Genomic DNA, 26146 nt, shown 5'->3' on the forward strand with positions numbered 1-26146 from the left:
CAAAGTGGGAATTTACTGGAAATGGCTTTTTAATCTGCAGTTCTGTACTGGTGGATCTGTTTTCCATAAGACTGAAAGCAAAATAATGGCCAAAATAAATTTTACTTTTTGCCTAAATGCAACACCCTACAAATTCAGTTTGTTTTGAGCAAGAATCAGAAAACAGGCCTTATAACCCAAGTAAAAATGACCAACACTAACTTTCTGGCCTAGTCTGCCTGGTAGACTTGTTAAACATTCAGGTAACTTAGATGAAGTAGCAAGAATTCAAATAGAATATTTCTAATTTTTTAACACATAATTTATTGCACCTTTGGGTATGCCAAATTATCTCACTCTATATATCAGGATCATATAAAATTCTCAAATTCAGCGAGTTGTGGATGTTACATTTATCCTCAGAATGTCTGGCTTTTGATCATACTGATAAGCTCTGCAACAATCATAAGGGCAACAGATAGGAAAATATGTCCTTGTTCAGGACAGGTAAACCTGGTTGGATAACTTTATGCATTTGTGACAAGACAGACTAGTTGCACATTAAAGAGAATAAAAAGGATAAAGTAGGGATCTACATTAAAAAATTACTTTGGTAAATAATGGGAAGGGACAGTTCTAGGAGTCTCTGTGGGACCTGAAGTCTCAAATTCCTGCCACACATTGCATGAATTCATACCCCTGATGGAGACATTGATTTTTTAGGTACAGTGTGCTGTTAATGGTAACAGTCTCCATATTCCTAGATGCAATGTCAGCAGTGTTTTTGTTAAGAAGTCATTGAATAAGCACTGGAATTGCTATTGGTTTTAATAACAATGAACATCCATCATCTATAGCAATGTTGGCCTTCTTAATTTTTTTAAACTTTTTTTTCCACTCTGATTGTATCTCTTGTACAAGCGACATTTTAAATGTATTTACTTTCTAGTCTGAAGATCCATCTGTTGTCAGAGTTCTGTTTCTCTTATGTATGTGTATGACATGTGATTGACTCTCTCCCTCATGGTCTGTATAAGTTAGCTGCATTGACATCATCCCTTTTTTTCATTTTGCATATTTTCCAGTCTATCAGTGATTCAGTGATTCTTTTCTGAATCCTTCCCAAGAGTGGAGGCTTTCCTTTTCCTTCCCGTTAGAGGCTTGTGGTCAGTGGTGTTCCTCAGGGGTCAGTACTGGGTCCAGTACTCAGCCTGTTTATCAATGATCTGAATGAAGGGATAGAATGCACCTCAGTCAAGTTTGCTGATGATACAAAACTAGGGGGTGTGGCTGATACACCTGAAGCTGTGCTGCCTTGATAGGCTGGAGAGGTGGGTGAAGAGAAATGTAATGAGGTTCAACAAAGGCAAGTGTGGAGTCCTGCACCTGGGGAAGAATAATACAGTCTGTACATTCTGGGGGCTGACCTTCTGGAAAACATCTCTGCAGAAAAGGATGCCAAGCTTGACTGTGAACTGGCAGTGTGCCCTTGCAGCCAAGAGGACCAATACTATCCTGGGGTGCATCAGGAAGAGTGTGACTGGCAGGTCAAGGGAAGTGATTTTGCCCCCCTGTTCTGCCCTAGTGAGGCCAGATCTGGAATATTGTTTCAGTTCTCATCTCCATAGTTCAAGAAAGACAAGGAACTACTGGAGTGGGTCCAGTGAAGGGTCACAAAGATGATTAAGGGTCTGGAGCATCTCTCTTATGAGGAAATATTGTGGAAGCTGGGCTTGTTTAATCTAGGAGAGAAGACTGAAAGAGGATCTCATCAACACTTGGAAAGATCTCAAAGGCAGGTGTCAAGAGGATGATGCTAGATTGTTTTCAGTTGTACTCAGTAACAAGTCAAGGAGTAATGGCCAAAAACTAAATGGGAAAGAGTTCCACGTCAACATGAAGAATAACTTTCTTATTTTAAGGATGGCAGAGCACTGGAACAGGCTGCCTAGGGAGGTCATGGATTCTACCACTCTGGAGACAGTAAAAACCTTCCTGGACACCCTCCTATGTAAGCTGCTCTAGGTGTTCCTGCCTTAGCAAGGGAGTTGGACTAGGTGATCTCCAGAGGTCCCTCCCAAACCTAACTATTTGGTTGTTCTCTATTAGTATCCTCCTTAATATATGAAGACCAGAACTGTTGTCAGAATTACAGCAGGCCACTTTGGCAAACATAGGTTTTGGGGTTTTTTATGCTGCAGTATATTTCTGTGTTTATAATCCTAATTTTATGTTAACTATTGGTTGCAAAATTATACCGGGAAACTACCCTCCGTTTATCCTTCTTTGTCGTCCTAAGATTGTTTTTGAATCACAACTTTCAAGATAGAATCTGCCAATGAATTAGCATGGCCTATATTATTGCCATTGGTTTGTGGCTTAAGATTTGATACACATATGGTTTGTTTATAACCTATAGGGATGACCTATCCTCCCCCTTAATTAACTGCACCCTAGGCATTTGATCATCACCAAAATCTGTCTTTTCTACATGTGGTTTTATTTAGCATTTATCTATTCCTAAGCCATTGATAAAAATATATACAGAGGCAAAAAGAACTAAAAAACTCAGTAAATTTCTACCTGAAATGCAGCTGGTTGACAAGGATTCCAATTTAGCTTTGTGTTATGAATCTTATTGTTTAAAAATTTCTTAATCCATTTACTATGTGAATGTTAAATTTTTCAAGCTTTATCACTCAAGATGGTGGTTTCAAGTCAAGTGTATTAGAGTGTATTATTACAGCAACATCATTATTTTCACCACACAAAGTTGTAAACATGGCAAAATATCACCAATATACGCAAATTTTCTACAACTGTAGAATAACATTAATATTAATGCTTTTTTTTATTTACTATTTTTTGAGTTTTATATTAGCCATTCTATGATTTAGATGGGATGCTGTTGTGTCTGCAGATCTATAGCTTTCTATAAAAAACCAAACCAAACCAAACCAAAACCAAACTAAACCAAACAAAAAAAAAAACCCCAACACACAATTTTGAATATATTTTCAAAGCATGGCTATATTCTGGAACATCTCCAGCTCTCTAGAAGATGTTTGAAAGCTGGCATTTGTGATCCATGGAATTTCTTGACTGTGAGACTTAAGGTCTTATATGAGTGTTACCCAGATTTGCCTGTCTGAGAATCCTCAGACAACTAAATGTTGTTAAATACTGTTATTAGTTATGGATGTAGTCAGTAGTGTTTTGCTTACATTATGTTTTATGACTACATTATTAAGTCTCCTTGGCAGTATAGAAATATTTACTGAAAAATACCTATCTTTCCTTATTGTTAGCAGTTTTTCTATTTTATCCATCTAGTAATTCATCCATGTGGTTGGTTATATGAGTGGTCTGGAAGAAACTTCTGTTTTAAACTCTGCGTGAAGTATGTCTGTTTCTTGACAGCCAACATTATACCTTTTGTGGCAGGAGTAACTACAACAGAGCAAAAGATTTACTCTCTGACAACATCAGTGATACCTTCTATAAAACAAGATTTTTCTTAATTAGTAAAGTATGGTGCTGATTCCCCCATACTATAGCCAGAAATTGCAGCATAATGGGGAGGTGGCACTAGTCTGTTGGTAACTGGATTGGAAAACCATTATGGAAAGTTTGTTTTGGTTTTGCTTTTGCTTTTTTTTTTAAAGCAAATTTTCCTAGTCATTAAATTGCTATTGCTATTACTGTTTAAAACTGAGTCGAGGCAGAACTGGGAGTATAATTTTTCTTATTTATTCTGCCAGTTATTTGATGTTTATGTCAAATTGTTTTTTATGCAAGATCAAACAAAATCCTTATAATGTTTAATTGTCAGAAAAAGCTTTAAAATTCAGCATGAATATTTGAAGGTAAGGAATTGTTAAAATAATCAATGTTTGCTCACATGCTAATCTGCATGAGAAAGCAGAAAATAGAAAATAAGTAGCAAGAATAGAAGGGCTGTAAATCAGCAGAATTTCAGATTGTATAGGCTAGACCGCTGTAGGCTCTATAACCAGTTATGTTATTCTTCTCATGCTTGAATTAAATTTGAATGAATAGCAGAAAGTTTTCCATCCCAATGAATGGTGTTTATAAAACTTTCCTTGCCTTTTTATTTTTCCTTCCTTAGTCCCTTATTTGCACATGTAGAAATTACTGCCATTACAAGAGCAGTTTAGAGTGCCAGTGAAGTGTGGGGGGTTTTTTACTATTTTAATACCATTATATGACAGAAAAAATATTGCTTCCCATTTTTTTCCAGTGCAAAACAAAGATATTTTTTCAGACTAAATGTTTTTATTCCTGAAATCCTCCACTTCTCTTTCTCTCATTTTATCTTTTGAACATTTGAGAACCTTCTTTAACCTCCTTCTCCACGTTTCAAAGGAGGAAAAGAAAAATAAAAAGGAAACTTTGTAATATAAGGTGTAAAACAGCTCATAAGACAATTAAAGATTCAAACTAAATCTTTAAATTCACTCTGGATCTTGAAAAATCTACTTTGGACCAAGACAATTAAAGATTAAAATTATTTTTTTTTAATTTTAATCTTTGGGTAAACTCAAGAAGATATCTTAAAATTTGAACTCTGAACATTTAAGCACTTCAACATGGCTTGTATGGAAACCAAAATGTTTTTGTAGGTGAAGTATTCAATGTTTTACAGAGACTGATGTCTCATATGCCTTTATGAACTTTATATAATAATTTTCTTCCTAAAATAATGCTGAATGTGTTAGAGATGAGAAGAAATAATTCATGGGATTTTACTCCTGCATTTTATTGCAGTTATGAAGTTTGAAAAAAAATTTATGGGGTTGCAGTTTAAAAAAACATCAAACACACTCATAGTACATGTGCTAACTAGGTCCAGCAAGTAGTTGAGGCTGAATGACACAGAATAAAAGAGCAGGATTTTTCTGATAAAGGGCATGAACAAGGGGAAGAAAAGAAAGAGCAGAGGAATAAAAGGCAATATCTTGTTGAAGGACTCCTACCACTGTGTGTTAACTCTCTATTTATGATGGGGAGAATCAGGCATACAGAAAGGCTTTCTAAATGAGACCCTATTGACCTAAACTTAGATACCTCTACAGTAGACAGTCAAGACATCTCAATGCAGGTTTCCAAGGTTCTGTGCTATTAATCAGCTATTTTACTAATGGAAGCATTTGCTTTGGACCTAGATACCTCAAATTTAGGAGAAAGATGTGTCTGAAAATGTCCTGAACCCTATATAAAGGTTTCTGTAACTTCCATGAGCATTATATCAATGGTGCTGAAGAACACTGATGTTAAGTAATAGAGAAATGTGATATAAAGAGAGATCTAATTGTATCTGAAAACATACGGTGCCTTAATCTTTTGCTTTTGGTTTCCTCCCTTACACATGCATAATCTTGGCTTGCTTAATACCTTTTTTTTATTTCTGAAAGGATCCTGTACCATGGCTCAGACCAGTGGAAAGAGAAAACAGCAAAAAGAACTGTTATTTACTAGGTGTTACTTATTTTTACCCTATACTTTGTCCAACCAGGATGATTTGCTAAAGAACTACAGAATATAATGGCTATATTTTGCCAGTGGCTGCCAAATTTAAGCAGATACTGGGCCAAAAGTAAAGAGGATAAACTTTTGTCATGGTTTTTCCAGTTTAATCTGCGATTTCAAAAACTAGTGACATCCTTATCCAGATTAGATAGAAATGTCTGGATTTTCTCTGAATGATCTCTCACTCACCAATATTTTGAGAGAGATTTGGTTAGCCAAGAACAGAGAGGATGTTATCCATGTGTATGAACCCAGGCCAATTTGGGGTGGGAAGTTGTTTCTAGAATGACACTCAGAAACTTTTACAGGCACACAGACTGGTAGGCAAGCTAAAAGGTTTTAGAGTTAACCACAGGATTATCCCAGGACACTTCTCTTTATCTTCCTTCAAATCACATCTCCTCCATACAGATCTACAAATACTAAATTAAGATAAAATTTCTTTTAAATCTTGTCATCAACTTTGTGTGTAAGGCCTTCTGCTCTTATCATAAGGTCTTATTGTATTACACAATTACACAAGGAATTAAACCATTGCTTAACTGCTTCTAGACCTATTATTTAATGTCTCTGTTTGATTTTTTAAACTGTTGATACTGCCTGCCTCACAATCCTCAGTGGAAACATTCCAGAAGTTCACCAGCTCCTGTGAAAAAAAAAAAAAGGCCTACTTTTATCTATTTCAAACCAGTTTCCCAAAGTGTCCCTTGAGTGTTTGCAGTAATATGTGGGTGGAGGATTCATGGTTCTGCACAATTTTTTTACATCACCTTCACAGTGTAAAGCTTGAACACATTTCCTTTCCTTTTAAAACTGAAGAAGAAAACAAAGAAAGTAGAGATGAAGACTGAGAGTAAAACTTTTTAGTCTCTTCTCATAGAGCCATGGGTCTGCCCCCTTTGTCATTTTAATAGCTCTGCTCCGTACCTTTTTTAATATGTCATCTTGCTCTACAGATGTGAACTATGCAAGGTTTTGTGGTGTTGCGAATGGGATGTTTTCTTTTCTCAGTGCCTGGCCTGATGATGCCAAAATGTGTTGTCTTCTTTAGCTGTTTTTACACAGGGAGGCATGACATTTCCAAAGCAGCTGTATTTTCCTTTTGAACACTACTTTCACACCATGAGTGAGGCTATGGTACAAAAGCAGAGGCTGCCAGCTTTCACTCTTACAGCAACAGGCAATAAAAAGAGGACTTATGAACTTGATGAAAATTCATCACTTTAATACCTGAAGGTGGTCTTCAAGAAAGCTGGAGAAGAACTTATAAGGCCATGCAGTGTTAGGATGAAGAAGAATTGCTTTGATCTCAAGGAGGGTAGATATAGATTAGATATCAGGAAGAAATCCTTTACTATGAGGATGGTAAGACACTGGCACAGATTTCTCAGAGGAGTTGTGACTGCTCTATCCCTGGAAGTGTTCGAGGCCAGATTGGATGGGGCTTTAAGCAACCTGTTCTAGCAGAGAGTGTCCCTGCCCATCGTGGTGGGGTTGGAATGAGATGATCATTAAAGTTGCTTCAAAGCCAAACCATTCAATTATTATATGATTCTATAATTAAGAATTAAAGTTCTTCAATATTTCATATACTTTAGTGGACTGAAAAGAATCTTATTATAAGGCACACAAAAATATTACAACTCTTTTTTTCCAAGACTTTTGATGCACTAGGACTTTTTCTTCTTGCAAGTTCTAAAAGACCATTTACATACCTTTTTCACCTCATAAACCCTCTTTTTAGAGAGATAATTTTCTCTTGCAGCTTAGATACTCTGTAATCCAAACCCACTGCTGTGCTCTCAAGTTTCATTTAACTGCTGTAACTCCCAGAAATCACTGCCAGGGGCTAAAGCCATATATTATATAGTACTGAAGTTGATCTTTGTCTCACTGAGACAGCTTTATTTTATTTTATTTGACACAACAATATTTATTAACTTCAAAGTTACACACAGCATATATAATCCTTGAAAAATTGCACCTACAGCATGGGGAAAGTGGCTTTGTTTTGAAGGAGGTTGAACCAAATCCTATTGCAATCATTCGAAATCCAGATTCTGTGCTTTGATATCTCTAGCAAATCTATCTGCTGTCTGAATACCAATCAGGACACACAAGAAAAATGGGTGTTGACTCATGCAGAGAGAGAAAACTGACTGCAACAGATACTTGCAGGATATATTACTGGTAGTTGCTTCATACACACTGGAATATGTTTTCATGTGGCTAAATGATTTAATAATATTTAGAAATATTTCTAGACTTTGGAAGCAAGCATTTCCCTTATTTACAGTCTGAATTTCAGTTCAGTTTTGAGATCTAACAAAAGAAAAAGTTCTATGGATGTCAGTTATGAGAAAGAGTATATTTATAGTTCTTTATAGGCAGGTGCCTAACAACAGAAATAAAAAACTATCCTGATAGTTCAGGTACACCTGAATCCAAGCTGGATCTTAATGTGAAGTAGAAGTAATGAGGATACTCCCTTAAGCATAAGCAAAAGTGTGCTTACTGTTGGGTACTGTTTTTCCCATCTCCACCCCTCAGCTCCCCACCACCAACCCCCCAACCCCACTTCCATTAACTTTCTGCACCAACAGTTCATGCAGTAATGCTTCCTGGGGGAAGAGAGCATGGGTCATTTTATTGTGTATGGTTACTGAATTAAAACATAAACAATTCAGGGACAATATGAGAGTTCCAAACCCGACCACCGAGTGGCAATCAGAACATAGTCTTGAAAAGCCCAGGATTCCTTCTCTTGGTCTGAGCAGTATGCAGACAAACAGCTGTCCTGTGCCCTTCTCAAGCAGTCCTCATAGCTCCTGAATTACATGTAGTTTTTAAGAAGTCCATGTATATCTGTAGAGGTAAGGGAACTGTGCTGAGATGAAGATGCTGGTTAGTCCAAAACTGCTGCCAAAGAATTAAACAGGACAGCAAACCATAAGGAGACAGGAGTGTCCGGCACATCTTGAGACAGTCCTGCACATGTGGCCCTATACAGCAGAGGAGAACTAGGACTTCGGGGACATGCTCTACTTGCTATCCTGGATCCCTTCTAAGGTTTCTGCCATCTTTGCATGTTCATAGTATGTGTCTTGAGGCTGATAATCAGCACATAAGGTCAAGAATATTTGTGTTAACTTCATTTTCAAAAAGTGCATGGCACCACCTCTGTTGCAACAAGCTCTTGAGAAAACCTCAAGCTGACCAAATAAATTGTGTATACTCAGAAGACACCTATCAAGGGCTTAGTTTTGATGTCTCCTCAACCATTTCAAAATTGCAGTGGTGAACATGTGCCTAATTCCTGTCCACTTCAGGTCTGAAGCTTCTTATACCAATGAACGTATGTATGCATAGGCAGCTATGGGAGAGTGTAGTGTGAAATAGAGGCAACTGAACAATATTAGGCTTCTCTAGAGATCAAATGATACAAGAAAATAAGTGCATTCACAGATATTTTCTCAAATTTAAGACCACAAATCTGTTTATCAAATGGGCAGTTGGTAACAGTCTGAATATCGTGCTTTGGTGATTACTGTTGGGTAATATTCAGTAGGATAGAATTACTATGGTGCTTATGATTTTTATTTTCTTCATAAATTATTCCTAGCCATTGATGTACTTGAATGAAGAAAAATTAATGTTGAGAAAATGAAAGTATTGCTTTCCAATTTTAGCGTCTTGGATTAAATACTTTATTGGCCAGAGACTTCCTGCATGACTTTCACTTCACTGGTCTACCTGGATTTCCATCTGCTTTCTGCAATACAGAGATGACTACTTTCCCCCTCTTTATGGAGTTATTATAAAATACTGTGGTGAATGGAGTAAAGTACTGTCAATACAGAATATGTAAAATTTGGGCTGGCCAAGAAAGGGCTTTTACCTGTGCTTAGAAGCTGCATAAAAAGAGCTTTGTCAAATGTTTCTTAGTCTTACAAGTATTCCCATAAATATGTTCTTCATCAATATTTCAAAAGTGGAATGGACTTTCTCTTAGATGTTACAGTACTCTGCTATTCTCATCAAGCATTGTATTTATCCAAAATTTGTTGGAGCATATCCCGTGACACATTTTGTCTCAAAATGCACCATTATAATCTCAAAGCAAATGTAGAACAGTTTCATTGTGTTCTGTATTTTTGCAAGCACACACACATACATACACAGAAGAAAAACCCAAATAAACCCCTTCAAACTCACAAATATTTATATTTTTCCATTGAGTTCTTTGCAAAACATTTTTATATGTCTTTTCATGTCTCAGAATTAGTATTTATTGAAGTGACTGGGCTAAAAAGGCACTTAATAAGACTTCAACTAAATAAATGCCTATATGGTTTCCAGCGAAGAAAATATTTTCCAAAAAGATAAAAAGAAAGCAAAAGCTTTTAAATCAAATCCATATTGACTTTTGTTTTTAATTTTACAAATATCTACTGTCGTGTCCAGAGGCTTCTCTTATGTTGCTATTCATACACGATGTTTGAGCATTTCTATTTGGAAAAGGTCTCATTAAACCCCCATCACTTACCTCAAGAAAAATTAAGGCAAATCTTTGGGTAAGGAGAATATTTCAAGAAATCTAGGAAAGACTTTCAGTGATAAGTTAGCATCCTTACAGAGATAACAAGAAAAAGTTGAGTTGCTTAAAACAAACTATTTTTTTCTGGGCAAGATGTTATTTTAAGGAAAGAGCATGCTAAATTGAAACATGGGACTTCAAAATCTCAGGCTGTAGCTTAGTGTTTCTCAGAGGATGCAGCTCTATCCAAAGTGAGTGGTATGTTTTTGGCTTTGACCTGTGCCCGAAACCAAGTTGAGCCAAAAGTGTGAAGCTCTCAAAAAATCTTTCTAGAAGCTGTGTCTGAGCAATTTGTTTGATCTTAGAGGACAGATTGGTCACTCTAGAGCCCACATGAGCTAAAATGCATTGTGGCAGTGCTGTTAGTTCTCTTGGTCAGAGTGTCAACATTGATTTCATAGGGAGCAGGATTAAGTGGTACAGTCCACTATTTTTAATAATATTATACAAATTTTTGCTCATTAAGAGCAAGAAGTTCCTTTAAGAAAGACACTCAATTCTCCAGGGAGGACACTTTGTTTATCAGTAATAATTAGTTTTCTTGAGGGACAAAGTACACCATTTTAAGAACACATTTTCTAAAATTTTCTTCCTTTGTTGTTCATATATTTCATCATTTTTTCAGTAGCTCCAGGACTGTGTAGAAGCCCATAATGACAGTCATTTTCCCATACAACAAAGAAATTCTCATGTAAAAAACTGCCAGTTCTGAACCTGAAAATACTAGAGAATTTATATAAATGGGTATGTGTACATATGCACAAATATGTTTATATCCAGGGTCTACAGTATAAGATGAAACAGACAAAGAATGGTGATGGTGATGGCAAGCAGAGAATAAAAATCATAGGAAAAGGTACCAGACTGCTGTAAGTATAACTGTAAAATGTTATCACAGAATCATAGAGTGGCCTGCATTGGAAGTACCTTAATGATCGCCTCGTTTCAACCCCCTGCCATAGGCAGAGGCACCTCCCACTAGACCCCGCTACTCAAAGCCCCATCCAACCTGCCCTTGAAAACCTCCAGGGATGAAGTAGTCAGAGCTTCTCTGGGCAATCTTTGCCAGTGTCTTACCACCATCATAGTAAAGAATTTATTTCTTATATCTAATATAATACTGCCCTCTTTCATCTGAAGCCTTTACCCCTTATCCTTTCACTCCTGCTCTTGCAAAAAGTCTCTCTTCAGCTTTCTTGTAGCCCCTTTAGGTTACTGGAAGGTGTTAGAAAGTCACCCTGGAACCTTCTCTCCTTCAGGCTGAACAAACTTGACTCCCTCATTCTGTCTTCATAGCAGAGGTGCTCCAGCCATCTGGTCTTCTTTGCAGTCTCATTTGTTTGTGCTCCTTACGTAGGGGGCCCCAGAATCACTTCCCTCGATTAAGTCAAGTGCTACACAGATGTAGTTTTGGAGACCCTAAAAAGCCTGTGAGATTTAATTAGGGAACTTCATGTTATATGCCAAGTATAAACAATGCTCAGAAAAATCTCTCATTTCAACATGATAAATATATATATATATATGCACACACAAAAGATGGGAATACATGTTTTATATATAAACCAACCTGCTTAATGAAACCACAATCCACAAAGCAAGGTAAAGTAACAGTATTTCTCTCTGTAACTAATGAAGAGTGATAATGTCTCTCATAATTTTTAACAATGCAATTATCATAAGCCCAAATGTCAGTTGATTCTCAGCACTCTGCAAGTTGTGGGCCATTGGCACCTCTCAGGACTTGTCCTGAGAACAATGGCAAATTTGTATTTGAAGTGTATTATAGTGAATGAGAAGTACTTCCATATGGAAGTGTGACCTTTAGGAATGAGTTATGATTTATAAAAAGTGCTAGATGATGCTTTAAACATTTTGTAGTCACCTGGAGAATACTGTGTAAAACTACTGCACTGTATAAGGGCCTATTTTGAAATCAAATTTTAGCTCAGACCTTTTCAGCAGAAGAGTTAGTTTAATGCAATCCTTGGTTGGACTGAATCAGAAATATTTATGTGGAGTTATTCTCCTTTTTATTCAATCTCAGGCATATTTGTATGTTGCAGAACAAGGCAGGATAATATTTAGCTTAACTCCATGCAGTAGAAGACACTCTTAGGACTTATTCCTTGGTACTACTGTAAGTACCTTTATGGTACCAGTAGATTTCACCTCCTGGTGCAATTGAAAATGGATGCTGAGGAGAAATTTGGTAGTGCATTATTTTGTCTCATTAGTGGGATGCATTTCATTTTTGCTTATTTTGTGTTCAAGTACAGTTTGAAGAGCAGAACCTGTTTTCAGTTTACTCCTACAACTAGAAAGTGGCAATCCAAACAATGGTGAAGCTGGAAGGAGTGAATTTACATCTTAGATAGTTAGGGTGATACTAAATATCCATTGAGGAAAGTAGTTATTCCCCAGTGACAGGAAGATCAGGCACACATTTTAACTTCAGAAAGTGTTTCATGAAGCTACAATGCCTTTTGGAACTACTCCCAGGTTGGAGGAACTTCTACAGCCTTTATTCCTACGCCCGGATTGGTTCTTGGTCAGACAATACTGCACTGTGACATCTCTAGCACCCTCAGTTCAGCTTAACCTACTCTTAAATGCCAGATTACCCCATAAATATACTAATATAGCAAACAGAACAAATGCAAAACACAAAAAATTCATGCAACCTGACTACTCTCTGAGTTGTGCATTTAGCAGTTTAGCTTGCAAAAATGTGCACTACCTGGTCAGTCTTACTACTGTTGCCTACATTTTACTCTTCCCTGCTATTTGTTCTCATCTGCATGCTGTCTGTCTCAGCTGCAAAGTCCTTAGGGCAGGACATATTCAGCATATGACAGTTCTTGGACCCTCCATTTATTGCAGGCTAGACAGAAATATCAGAATCCATAGTCTTCAGTTAATTATGATAATTCTGTAAAATCAAATGAAAGTTACTGGCAGAGGCTGGAAATGATTTTCATTCTGATTAGCTATGTTTTAAACCTCTGGAGAAAACAGCAAAATTAACTGGAAATTGCTTATAAAAATTTGCCTGGGCACAACAGTACCTGTATCCCATGTGGCTTCCCAGGGAAATGAAAAAGCTATCTGTTCCAAGTGAAAAATGACTACAGCGGTTGGTCCAGAACGTTCATGAAACAAGAAACAGCAGCACCTGACAGGTCTCTAGTGACATGAGTGACACATCATGTTGTATCCTTACTGTCAAATGAAAGAGATATTTTTGATGCTGCTCAGTATGCACAGATCAGGCTTTGTCAAATGTACGGTTTATGGTTGTGACATCAGCTGTAAGTTATATTAAAGAATTGGAAATGTGAAATTATTAAATTTCTTGCTCTGGAAGCATATATTTTCCACAACAGGAATTCTGTAATTGTGTGTGAATAGCACCCGCCATAAAAGAATGGAATATTAAGTTTCTCTCATACAAAAAACTCGAGTTATCATTATAAAGCAATTTGATCATAATTTGATGGGAAATACCAATCAGAAGTGTGGGCTGAGACAGTGTTCGACCTATTTGCAGGCCATGAGATTGAACTCCTTCTTGAAATATAAAGGAAATATTTGTTTTTATTAATGACTACATTGTGCTCAGTTTCTGAAAAATAGTATTGAGTGCAGAAGTGTTGACAGTAGTGGTTCAACACTAGGAAAATATACAAGCTCCCACTGAGATTCACAACAGAGGAAAGAAATTTATTTTTGTTGATTACATAGATCTGGATTCTTTCAGGGATTCATGGGGAAGAAATACGAGGCGTGATTTATTGCCAGGTGTGCTTTCCTTTATTTCTTTATTACACTAGTGTGTGCACATAAATTCTCAATTAATATTCTACTATGTTTCCCACTAGGTCTCTTTGTGCTTTGGAACACAGAAATTCTTATCAATATCAAAACTTACAAAAATTACAAACAGAAATAGAATAGAGCTGAATTATGACATCAACAAGTTATAGATGAATCATACTAGCTCATAACAATGGTTCTTTTTGTCTCATGTTCCCTGATTTTCAACTTTTTTATTTTTTAATGATGGTCAGATAAACAGAAGAATAATCTCATGCTGTCGGTGTAAACTATGCTGGGTCTTATGTGGAATTTATGTAAAAAGAACTAACTTAATGAAAACATGTGGTCATGGGGAAAGATGTATTTTTCTTTCCACTATCTCTTCCCCCTCATAAAAGGTAAAATCCTATTTGCCTTAAAGCATCCTTGTCTTACTTCTGGTATGAATTTCAATTTACAATATCAACACTGAAGGAAAATATTTAATATGTACCTTGTGATAGTTACAAAAAGTGTTATCATTGTTCCTGAGTATGAACACACGCTGCGAAATTAGTTCCTTCACTATAGACTTTTCAGTGTAGGTTTAAAATAATGATAACAGGTGGATTCAAACAGATGGGAAGAGCACGAGTTATTAGTATTAGAACAGTACACTAGAGAAAATGTGTTGTTGTTTAAGCACTGACTAATTAACAACTCATTTGAATAGTCTTGGTGCATATGTTTCAAACTTAATAATATCCTGCTAAAGCCAGAATACCTGTGGCTAATTTTAACAGGTAGAGAAAGGATATTGTCTAATGTGTAATTTGGAGCAGGCCTTTGGAAAGCAGCTTAGAAATGTATTTGCCTTGAGAAAGCAAAGATAGAAACCTTTTTAAGAGAATGAAATGCTACTTAGTGCATATAGACTCTTGCCCTGTAATAACATTTCTTCCTTGTGTGTCTGACAATTCCCAACAGTGGGGACCCAGATTAGATGATATTCATTTTTTATTCCATCCTAGTATCTAAGTGAACTTATATTCTCTTCATCTACTTAGGCATCTAAAGATCTTGACTGGGGAGCCTGATCACTGAAGACAGTGCACATCTATGTAACCCTCCCTTTTTCTTAAAATTGTGGAAACATTTAGGAAGATTTTAATGTGACTCTACACTGGAGGATATTTAAACAACACTGTGAAGTAAAAGATCCATTCATAAAAGAAGCATTAGTCATGAGGATTAAAAAAGCAGAAAGGAAGCAATTTACAAGAGAATATTCCTGAGTGCAATGACAAACTCCTCCCTGTTATGTAAATTAGCTACTGAGCCTCACTGCTAAATATCACCCATGAGTGAAATCAAATGATATCCCCCGAAAAATAACATCACATAGGATAGATCTAATGTAAGAATTAGTTCAGTAGAAAAATCAACTTTTTAATAATGTCTTTTGCAAGCTGCTGCTCTGTAGTCAGTAAAAATAAACACACCTTGACATGAACAAGAACACATGGCTCTAACTTTTATCAGTCTCATACATCACAGACTCCTAGAATGTTTTGAGTTGGAAAGGATCTTAAGCATCATCTAGTTCTAACCACCCTGCATGTTATGGCCAGCCCCTGAAAGGAACGGTAACTGAGGATCTTGTTAATATATCCTTTGGGGTGGATAACACTGCATGATTCGTGTATATATATGTATGTATACATATATATACATATTATTTTTAGAATAATTTGGTTGCAATGGAAAGGAGGTATGTAGTCAATTCGGTTACTATCTGTAGTAATATAGCAATATAAAAGTATGAAGAAAATATATAAGGAAAAGAAGGAAGGTATCACCACCCATTGATCCAGTGATGAGACCTGATTGTTGATGGTTGCAGTCTCTATCCACTGGGAGTGGATGAAGCCCACAAAACAAAGAGTTCAATGAGTTTCAGGAAACACCCAGGCATGTCCCCTGGTGGGGAGTTTTCACACTGTGGATCATGAGCAGTCCTCTGGTGAAAGACCTCAGAAATGATTCTGGGGGTGCTTCAGTGGTCATTACTAGCTGCAGATGCCATCTGTCCCCTAAACTGCGGTCATATGTTTATGGGAAGTTGTTTTCTTTCCCATGGTTTGCCACAGTGGGAATTTCTGTAGAATGTGTTAACCAGAATGTGCTAACTAGAACTCACCTCCACCAGCCATGGAATTAGTGCCTTTCGGTGACAAATTCATCTATTTTGTGCTTATCTCAAGTTCCCTCTATGGTGGCATATCTTATGGCAAGTTCCTTATGTGGCCTTGGCAGTGTTTGAGACAGTCAACTGTGCTCTTTAAGTCCTTACACTGCAATGGAGTGGGGAGGGGAGTGTTGTCCATGATGCTTGGCCAGGTTACTCAATGCCCCATTCAACACTTTCAGGTATGGGGCAGACACAGCTTCTCTGGGCATCCTGTATCTTTGCCTAAGCACCCTCACAGAAAAGAATATCTTCCCAATATCTAATCTAAACCTGCTTTCTTTCAGTTTAAAGCCATCTCCCCTTGTTGCTTTACTACATGCCTTTATAAAATGTCCCTCTCCAGCTTTCTTGTAGCTGGAGTTACCTTTAGATACTGCAAGGTCCTCTAAGGTCTCCCTGCAGTTTTCTCTCCTCCAGGCTAAACAACTCTAGCACTCTCAGCCTGTCAGCCTGTCATATTCCTGATGCTTCCCGCAACATGAGCTTAAATGAGATTCTCCTTGTTCTTCAATCCCATTGTATTTAACAGAATCCCTAAGTACCCTTAGACATTTATTCGTCTGAGTTAGCATTTTAAATTAGGTGTGGTAATTCTGAATAATAACAGATTCATACCAGATTGCGTATAACTCCATAAAACTTTAAAGGGACTTGGAGGAAAACACAGAAACTGAAGTGTCCCTCTGTAGATATCCCAAGGTTTGTCAGAACAACAATCAGACCTTACCACAATGAAGGAATACAAACTTATGTAGAAAAACACACAAAAACTGGGATATAAAGCATAGCAAACTATCATTTTAGGAATTTTGGATTGTCCCTAGGTAGTTTTGTATTAATTTACTTATCATAGAATCATAGAATTGATTGGATTGGAAAAGACCTCCGAGATCATTGAGTCCAACCCTTGGTCCAACTTCACTCTATTAGATCATGGCACTCAGTGCCCTTCCCTTCAGGTAGTTCTAGACAGTGATGAGGTCACCTCTGAGCCTTCTCCTCTCCAGGCTAAACAACCCCAGCTCCCTCAGCCTCTCCCCATAGGACTTGTGCTCCAGTCCCTTCTCCAGCCTTGTTGCTCTTCTCTGGACCCGCTCCAGCACCTCAACATCTTTCCTGAACTGAGGGGTCCAGAATTGAACACAATACTCAAGGTGTGGCCTCACCAGTGCAGAGTACAGGGGAAGGATCACTTCCCTGGTCCTGCTAGCCATGCTGTTCTTGATACAGGCCAGGAACCCAGTGGCCTTCTTGGCCACCTGGGCACACTGTTGGCTCATGTTGAGCTTCCTGTCAATTAGTACCCCCAGGTCCCTTTCTGCCTGGCTGCTCTCCAGCCACTCTGTGCCCAGCCTGTAGCTCTGCATGGAGTTGTTGTGGCCAAAGTGCAGGACCCGGCCCTTGGCCTTGTTGAATTTCATCCCATTGCAATCAGCCCATCTGACAAGTCTATCCAGATCCCTCTGCAGAGCCCTCCTGCCTTCCAGCAGGTCAACACTCCCTCCCAACTTGGTGTCATGGACTCAATCCCCTCATCTAAATCAATAAAGATGTTAAAAAGGACTGGACCAAACACAGACCCCTGGAGAACACCAGTAGTGACCGGCCAGCTGGATGCAGCTCCGTTCACCAGGACTCTCTGGGCCCTGCCCTCCAGCCAGCTCTTAACCCATCAGAGGGTACACTTGTCCAAGCCATGAGCTACCAGATTTTCCAGGAGTATATTATGGGACACCGTGTCAAAGGCCTTCCTGAAGCCCAGGTAGACACATCCACAGCCTTACCCTCATCCACCAGCTGGGTCACCTGATCGTAAAAGGAAAGCAGGTTGGTCAGACAGTACCTGCCCCTCCTAAATCCATGCTGGCTGGGTCTAATCCCTTGTCCATCCTGAAGGTGCTGTTTTCTTCTCAGTAATTGCTGTTGACAAACAGGTGTTCTGGCTCTCATCTCTGAAACAGCTTTTTTTCAGCAGGCAGAAGGGCAGAGCATGAGCTAATATTCCCACAAAGAGCAATGATGAGGTTATGTGGCAATGCTACTTGCATTGATGGTAGTATTACCTTATTATGATGGTAGCATTTGTACAAGAAATTGATAGTAAATAGTCCTCAGTGATCAGGCAATGCTATCACCCAAATATGATGCTGAAGTGGTATTACTCCTGTGAAACATAGTCATTGTAGTAATTCTAGCACAACCCTCACTTGCTTGATTTCTCAAGGATGAGATTAATTGCTGCTGGAAAGTCTTGATTGAATCACTTATAGAAGTTGGTCTATCACATCACAATTTAAATGCATAATTTTATTTGTTATATGCAGACTTTTACTCACAGCTGAAATTGTAACTGACAGATCGATCCAGATCATTTTGTAGTGTCTCCCCAAAAATTGCATAGCCATTTCTCTAAAGAAAATTATGAGGAAATATTTATACTTATAAGATGTCTGATGAGACAGGAAAATGTAGACAGTAACCTGTAAGAGTAATTTCTTAAAATTTAGTCATATGGCTCCTTTTTGCTGCACACAGTGCTTCATGTCTGCCTCCCTTCCCTTGCTGACAATCTATAAAATGAAAGAATTATATTTACTCCCAGGTTTCTGAAGATTTAAAGATAAAGAGTTCTACGGAAGACTTACTCTCTAGCATTATCTAAGTTAATGGATAATGAAAGGAGCTGTGTCACAGGATAGCCCAGAGCAATGGGTTTAGCTTACTTAAACACAGTGTTTCTTTCTGAGGTGTGTGATAAAGGCTTCATTTCTCCTTTCATAAATGAGGAAAGAACACATTGTCAGAGTATCTTGCACATCAACACAAAGCAAAAAAACCAAATCAGCACAAAAATAAACAGCATATTTCCCCATCCGCTTCACTTGCAGCCTTGTCAAGCTCTCTCTCAGCACTAAAGGCAGTTGAAAACTACTGAAGTGTTTGGGTGGGTTTTGGTTTTTTTGTGGTTTGTTGGGGGTTTTTTTGTTTGTTTGTTTGGGGTTTTTTTTACCACTCTGAAGGGAATGCCTTTAGGGTGGTAACTGGTCTAAAGAGAACTGTGTCTTCCCTACTTACACCACAACAGATTTTGGATCAGATAGGCTCTGTCTCTCTGGTCTAATGACTGACATGATCCCCAAAAGAAAAAAAAGTTAAAGTCTTGAGGAACTCATCCTATTTCTTGGGATAGCTCATACTTATTTCTTTACAGCCCCACAAGAAGGAATTATATCAATTCTTTGCAATTATATCCAATGTCCTGTTGCTTGATTTCTGCAACAAAGAACTCTGGGGGATGAATTGAAGCAAAAGGTATGCCCAGACCATTTACAGTGCAGGTAAATTCCTCATGTTCCGTCAAGGCATAAATAGAAAATAAGAATAAATGTTTTCTGTCTTTACCTCATTCCCTCTACAGACATGCACTATACAAGCCATCTAATTCTATAGACACAAAGTAGGATCAGTGCTCACCATGTCTTGGGTAGACTTTTTGGCTCTTGAAGCTGGATATATTTAGGGTGCCATATTCTGTTCATCAAAAATATGTACTTTCATAAATTCCTGTGGGGATAGTAATACTGTAGGCACTTACAGATGCCAAAGCTCTGAGACTCTCAGTCTGTACAATAATTACTCTGAAGCCTGAAACTAGGAGAGGACAATGCGAGGTACTGCCTCAGGGCTGAAAGGGAAATGTAAGTCCAAAGAAAGCCTTGGAAAAACTAGCTTTGAAGCACAGTTTGTGAAACAGATCCAACTAAGATGTAAGTATTGAAAAAAAAATGCACTCAGAATTCATTATTGATGGTTTCTGTCTGGTTCCTTGAGAATATCAGCCATTCCCTGGGCTGAGCAGTGTGTCTCTCTACAGGAGATAGCTGTACAAGTAAATTCAGGCTCAGAGAAGTATGGTTAGTTGAACAGATGAGAAACGCATAAACAGGCAGCAGTTTAATTAAAAGGGAACTCCTGATTAATGATTTGCTGGAGAATGCATGGAATAGTCTCAATGACTTCATCTCAGAGAATTCAAGGTAAGAGAAGTGGGTTTTGCAAATTGTACTAAAGTGAGAGTGAAGTTACCTCTAGGGAATACAGACATCAGCTAAGAAGCTTTTAAAGGAAGCAGAAGGGATGAGGAAGTGGTTATTATTTTTATGAGCAAACAAACTTAACCAGGCTGGTCCTGTATCTGAGTCCCAGTGCTACTGCTATTCAGCTGCTTTGGTGCTCCCTTGGATGGCAGTGGTCTATGCCAAATAGACCTTTTGCCAAATAGACCTTTTTCCAAATAATCATCAAGACAAGGATTTGGGAGTTAGCAAGGGTCAGGAAAAATTTCCAAACAGGCTTCTTTTCTATAGTTCCTCTGCCTGACTGGGAGGGTTAAATGTCATGGCTGCTCCCTCCAAGAGGAGATTTTTCTCAGAAACTGGCCCTGGGTACACTGGATTTCCTCCAAACTTGGAAGCACGCAGAAAAGCCAGGCAGACAAGAGCCAACTCAAATGTATCACACAAATTTAAGGACAGAATGGCTGCTTGCATTTTTGCTATGTGCACTTGATGACAGAACACAAACTAGAAGGGTACAGGTAGTACTGTATGTATGGTTCCTAAGGGAAATCTGCTTTTAATTTTTTATGCATCATCTGAAATGATGATACCCTATCCCTGGAATTGTTCAAGGCCAGGCTGGATGGCACTCTGAGGAAACTGGTCTAGTGGAAGGTGTCCCTGCCCATTTCAGGGGGGATGATTGTCTTTAAGGTCCATTCCAGTTCAAACTATTCTGTTATTCCAAGAAATATTTAAATTCTTTGTATTTCTTAACTTTTTAAGTGCATATGGCAGACTTTAAGGGCAAGTTTGGGCATGTTGGTCCTAGACATAAATGCATATTTAATACAATTCAGCAGAGCTATCCAAATTTCTTTTTTTCTCCATTTCATCTGTTTCTCCCTTTTCTTCTTGGCATCGCCTGTAAAGATTTTGTTAAGCTCTTAGAGGTAACTCTAAAAGAAGTACAGAATGAAATACTGTTTTACATCTTCCCTCATGCAGAGGATGGCCTCATCTATGCTGCAGAATTTTCTTTGTGCTGTTCAGATGCCTGAAGTATGAAAAAAAGACATCATAAAAAAATTTACCAAGGCTAGAAGAAACCCCACGAAACTACTCAATTTTTATAAAAGAGAAACTGAAGCATTTTTCTCTCTCAACATTTTGAGTATCATACAGTTTATCTCTCCCTTTCCCTGAAAGCTTTCATAGAGTCCTTTGGAAAAAATGAGTCACTCTCTCACGCACATCACTTTCAGATACTTTTAGAATAATGTGCCTTTTTTTTTTTTTTTTTAAACTGGGAACTACTTCAAAGAAATGTTTTCTCCTTGAAGGATTTTAAATGCTTAATAATTGCAAGATGTTTTTAAATACTGAGCCTTTCTCAAGGTTTATCAAAAATGTCTATTAATGATGTATTGAGGTGAAAAAAATCATCAAAGGTAGTAAGAAGGTCTTCAATTGTAAAGAGGATGTCCACAGGCTTTTTCTCCCCTAATAATTTCCTATAGACAGTCTGGTCATTCTCTGAAGCTGCTATTTATCAAAAAATAGTATATTCCTTGATCCAAGGAGCTGTGTACTAAGGAATAGTGAAATAAGGCTGAATAAAACATGTTGGAACAAAATTGCTGGAAACTGATGTTTAAATATCCTCATGCTGCATCTTGCTTAGTGTAAAGGTGTGACAGAACACCTCAGAGAAGCACTTCTGGATTCCTCCTGGATAGCCATATATTTACCAGTGCCAGTCATTCAATGCTATGGCAGTACCAGTGGCATATGTTTATGGCTAAATATGGAGATGTTTATCCTGTGATTATTTATGTCCTGCTGTTTTCTTCAAAAAATGCTAGTTCTCATTTCATCTTACTTTAGTTCAGCTTTAATTTCTGTTACATGTTCTGCTGATTACTTTCCGGTACTTTCGGCACTGCCTAGGACAGATCTAATAACCACAGACTGAATAGGGTGTCTGTGTCTGTGCAGCATTGCAGCTGAAGCAGTTAGCAAAGGAATATGGAACAATGTATTATGGCTCAAAAGATGCAGGAAGTGATTTAATGTGCTTTGGAGACATCTTCAGAAGCTGCAGGTGTCAATAGGGAAAATCCCTGCAATCTTTTGCTTCCTCCCCTTTCAAGCTAAATAATCCTTCAAGCCATGTGATTTCAACATACTTCTAGTTTGGAATCTAATTAGCATTTCTACACATGCTGAAAGGTTCAAAAGTTGCCTAAAAATGTTAAAACTTCTACTTAATCCAAGGTTAAACTTGCATAATACTCAGAATTCCTCTAACCCTTTCCTCCCCTGTGGAATTTGAAATGTTTTGAGAAAAAGGAAGAGACAGAGGGAGGGAGAAGGGAAGAAGGAAAGGTGAGAAGGAGAGAGGGAGCAAAGGAAGGAAGGAAGGGAGGAAGGAAAAGAAAAAGAAGGAAGGAAAAGCAAAAGAAAGAGGATAAAGTGAAGCAAAGAAGAAAGAGAGAGAAAAATAGCTCTTACACCCTTATTCATACAACCAAAAATTTAACCTCCAAGACATGTTTTGTAGAAGAATAGCTCCTTGATTATTCTCATGTTCTTAACAGGATCAGTCTTTTGTTAATAATGGTCTACCAAAAATCTTTGTTTATCCCAGCTGCATTCTGCTGGATTCAGTCCGTATGTGACAGTGCTGGCAAAAATAAGTATGTCTGAGTCTTGTCTGAATGGCCAATATGTTTTCATATAGTTTCTAGGGAACAAATTCTGCATTTTATAAACCATTTTTACATAGCAAAGATAAATAGTTAACTAAGCTGAAATATGTATAGACTCAACAATTGAGCCTGGAAAACATTCCTAAAATTGCAGGATTATTTTTGTCTTTGAATTATCTGAGTCAGAGATACTCAAGCCTTTGAAAATACAAAATTAAACAAAATATTATAATGTATGAGCTTTCATACTAGACTTCTGCTGCTTTCTCTTTATAGTGGAGCAATATTACAGTTACAGTATTTCTCTTAAGACTCTGAATTGCTTATCCAGTACCTGAAAGAGTTCGGATAAGGAAATGTTTATGTTTTTGTTTATACTGGATTTTGCAGTGCATCTTGAGTAAAATTTGGAAAAGATTTGTGCTACTTTCTAGTTCTTGCAAGTGTTTGAAATTCATCTTGTTTTTTTTATGGGTTAGATCACTTATTTTAATAAATAAAATTACTAAATATATAAGAATAATTTGAAATTAAATGAGATTAATAACCAGTTAGAGAAGTACAGTAGAGAAATGACAAATATACTTCACATCCATAGATAATTAAATAGGTTTAACTTTCAATGCATTGATGAATAGGACCCTTCAGAAAGGACTGTAAAGGTTTGTGGAGGAGAAGTTCGGATTAGCATAGGTGATAAGGAGAAAAAGATGCTGATAAACCTGTATCAGTCAAACCATCACCACAACCCAAGAGGAGAAAAGCTGGAGACAATAGACGTGCCTGTATGTTTGCTTCAATGAATACACAAGTTAGGTTGTTCCTTAGCATGTCTTTCAGATTTAGTAATCAAATAGGCACTAAAGGAAAGAAAAGGCTACAAGGGCAATTGATGAGTCTTTAGGGACTGTAAATTAAGGAAAAATCACAACTTTTGTCTAGGTAATTCTAAGGAAACTATCTGAAGGAATTAAATTGATCAATTTGCCCAGTAGGGAAGTAGATAAAACAGAAATAGCAACAACATCAGTCAGTGGGAAATTTATTGCTTCACAACAGCACCACAGAAGTAATATTCTGTGTTTTTACATACAAGGAAATGAAAGTAGACAATATATATTGATTTAACTGCTAGCATATTTCTACTGCCATCCATAAGAGGTGGTTTAGTCCTAAATAACGGAAGTGTCTTGTTTTCAAATTTTGAACTGAAGGCTCAAAATAGCAATTAATTCCTTCATGTGTGTTGCATGTTAATGAACAGAATTATAATTTTATACTTTTAGAATTATTTTCTCATTAATAGGCTGCCCAATCCTGTTTGTATTTAGCACTCCAATGGCAAGACTATCTCCTATGTGCTTTCATGAATTATGGGTGTATTTCTAAATAGTTTAAAAGCTGGTGATAGAAACTCAAATTTACTGACTCTGTTGAATTGTTCACAGACATTGAATTCTTTGCATGTAATTGATCTACACTTTCAGGTAACAGAACTTGTTGATGAAAGAGTGTGTGTACTTCTGGATATGGGCGTTCCAGACTGCATTTTTGAGGTACCCTCATTTAATGATCAGGGATATATTTAGCAGTCACCTTCACATACAATATCTTGTCAAGACATTTTATGTTGAACTGAGGAAGAGATTTTGTACTGAGTTTTCCTTCTAATGAGCTGGCAAAGCCTCAGCTCCAAATTGCAAACTGCATTCAAGTTAGATTTTAAAATATTTTGGGGGCATAAATTGTCATTGTTTATGTGCTTCAGTTAACATAAATAATTTAAGTTTACTTTAAGCTAAATTATTCAAATCAAATGTTGGTAAACTTTAAAAACCTTTTTATATGGAGATTCAGAAAGAATCATACCTCCTTTGAGACTAACTGACGGTATTCACTGCGGGTCTTCTAGCTTTTTTTTAAAAAAACCCTTTTTGATATTATGCATGCCTTTTTCATTCTGTTATGGGTAAAATCACTTTTGTTGTTGCATGAAAGATGTGAACCATGAGAGAAATCATATTAGATATGTTTGGAACAGATCATGTACATTTAAATTTTATATACAGATGTTTCACAACAAGCAGTGTTTTGCAAAGAAGTGGGGGGAGCAGAGAGAATAAAGTGTTTAAGTTTGTGCATGAACATGTGCACATACATATTTATGTATATATAGAGAGAAATATGTATGTTATGGTGCATTAGTCTTTCCACAAGAGTAGCAACAGGAGATTATAAAACACTGTAGTTGGAAAGTAAAAACGTCTACGTTCATGTTTTGAAGTCTGTTTTATACACACAGCAGAGGAAGAGTACAGGAAGAATGTATTTAATAGAAAACCCTATTGATTTAGAGCTTGAGTCTGACTTTGCCTTCATCAGTATGGATCACACCAGTGTGTCTGAAAGTAAAGTGAAGCTTGAAATATAGCTGGTGATTATTTTTTCCCTCTTCGATGGAGACCTTTCTGATGAAAAAGAACAAAAATAAACATCTAATAAATAGGGAGTATACTAGAAAAAAATTTCCAGAATTTTGGACTGGGTAATATTACCCCACAATCAAGACCTCTTGACTTAATTTTTTCTACAGTTCAAGTCCCTGCAACATGAGATGACCTATTTCTTTTGAAATGAGTGTTTCACAACTATAATTTCATGGTAAAAATCAGTTATAGACCAAAATAAGACACTGAACCCATTTAAATTACTTTTTAAAAACCAAACCAAAACAAAAACAACTTTTCTCTTTTTTCTTCACTTCTTTTGTGTTACTTTTTACTGGGTGGTCCCATAGTGTAAAGGAGAGCACTCTGGACTCTGAATCCAAGGACCTGAGTTCAGGTCTCAGTGGGGACTGTCCTCTGGCAGTTCAATGCCTCCCTGCCATCCCATTACGTCAGATCTCAGATGCTCAGCATGGTCAGCCCTGGTTAGTACCAGGTGCTGTGACAGTCCCGAGGACTTCCCTGTCACTGTCCAAGCTCGCTCGGCCATGGCAGATGGACCTTTAGGACTTAAATGGTGGGGCCAGTTCTGTGCACGCTGTGCCTCACCTAAAAAATCCACTGCTCAGGCTGGAAGGGCACACCCATGTGGGGAGAGCCCTTCCCAAATTTTCTTTCATGAAATCTGGCCATACATACATACTCTTTACCAGAGACAACTCTTCTATTCTTTTCTAAAGCAAGGATAATCTATT

Source organism: Pithys albifrons, chromosome 1, assembly GCF_047495875.1.
Source record: "Pithys albifrons albifrons isolate INPA30051 chromosome 1, PitAlb_v1, whole genome shotgun sequence".
Lineage (NCBI taxonomy): Eukaryota > Metazoa > Chordata > Aves > Passeriformes > Thamnophilidae > Pithys > Pithys albifrons.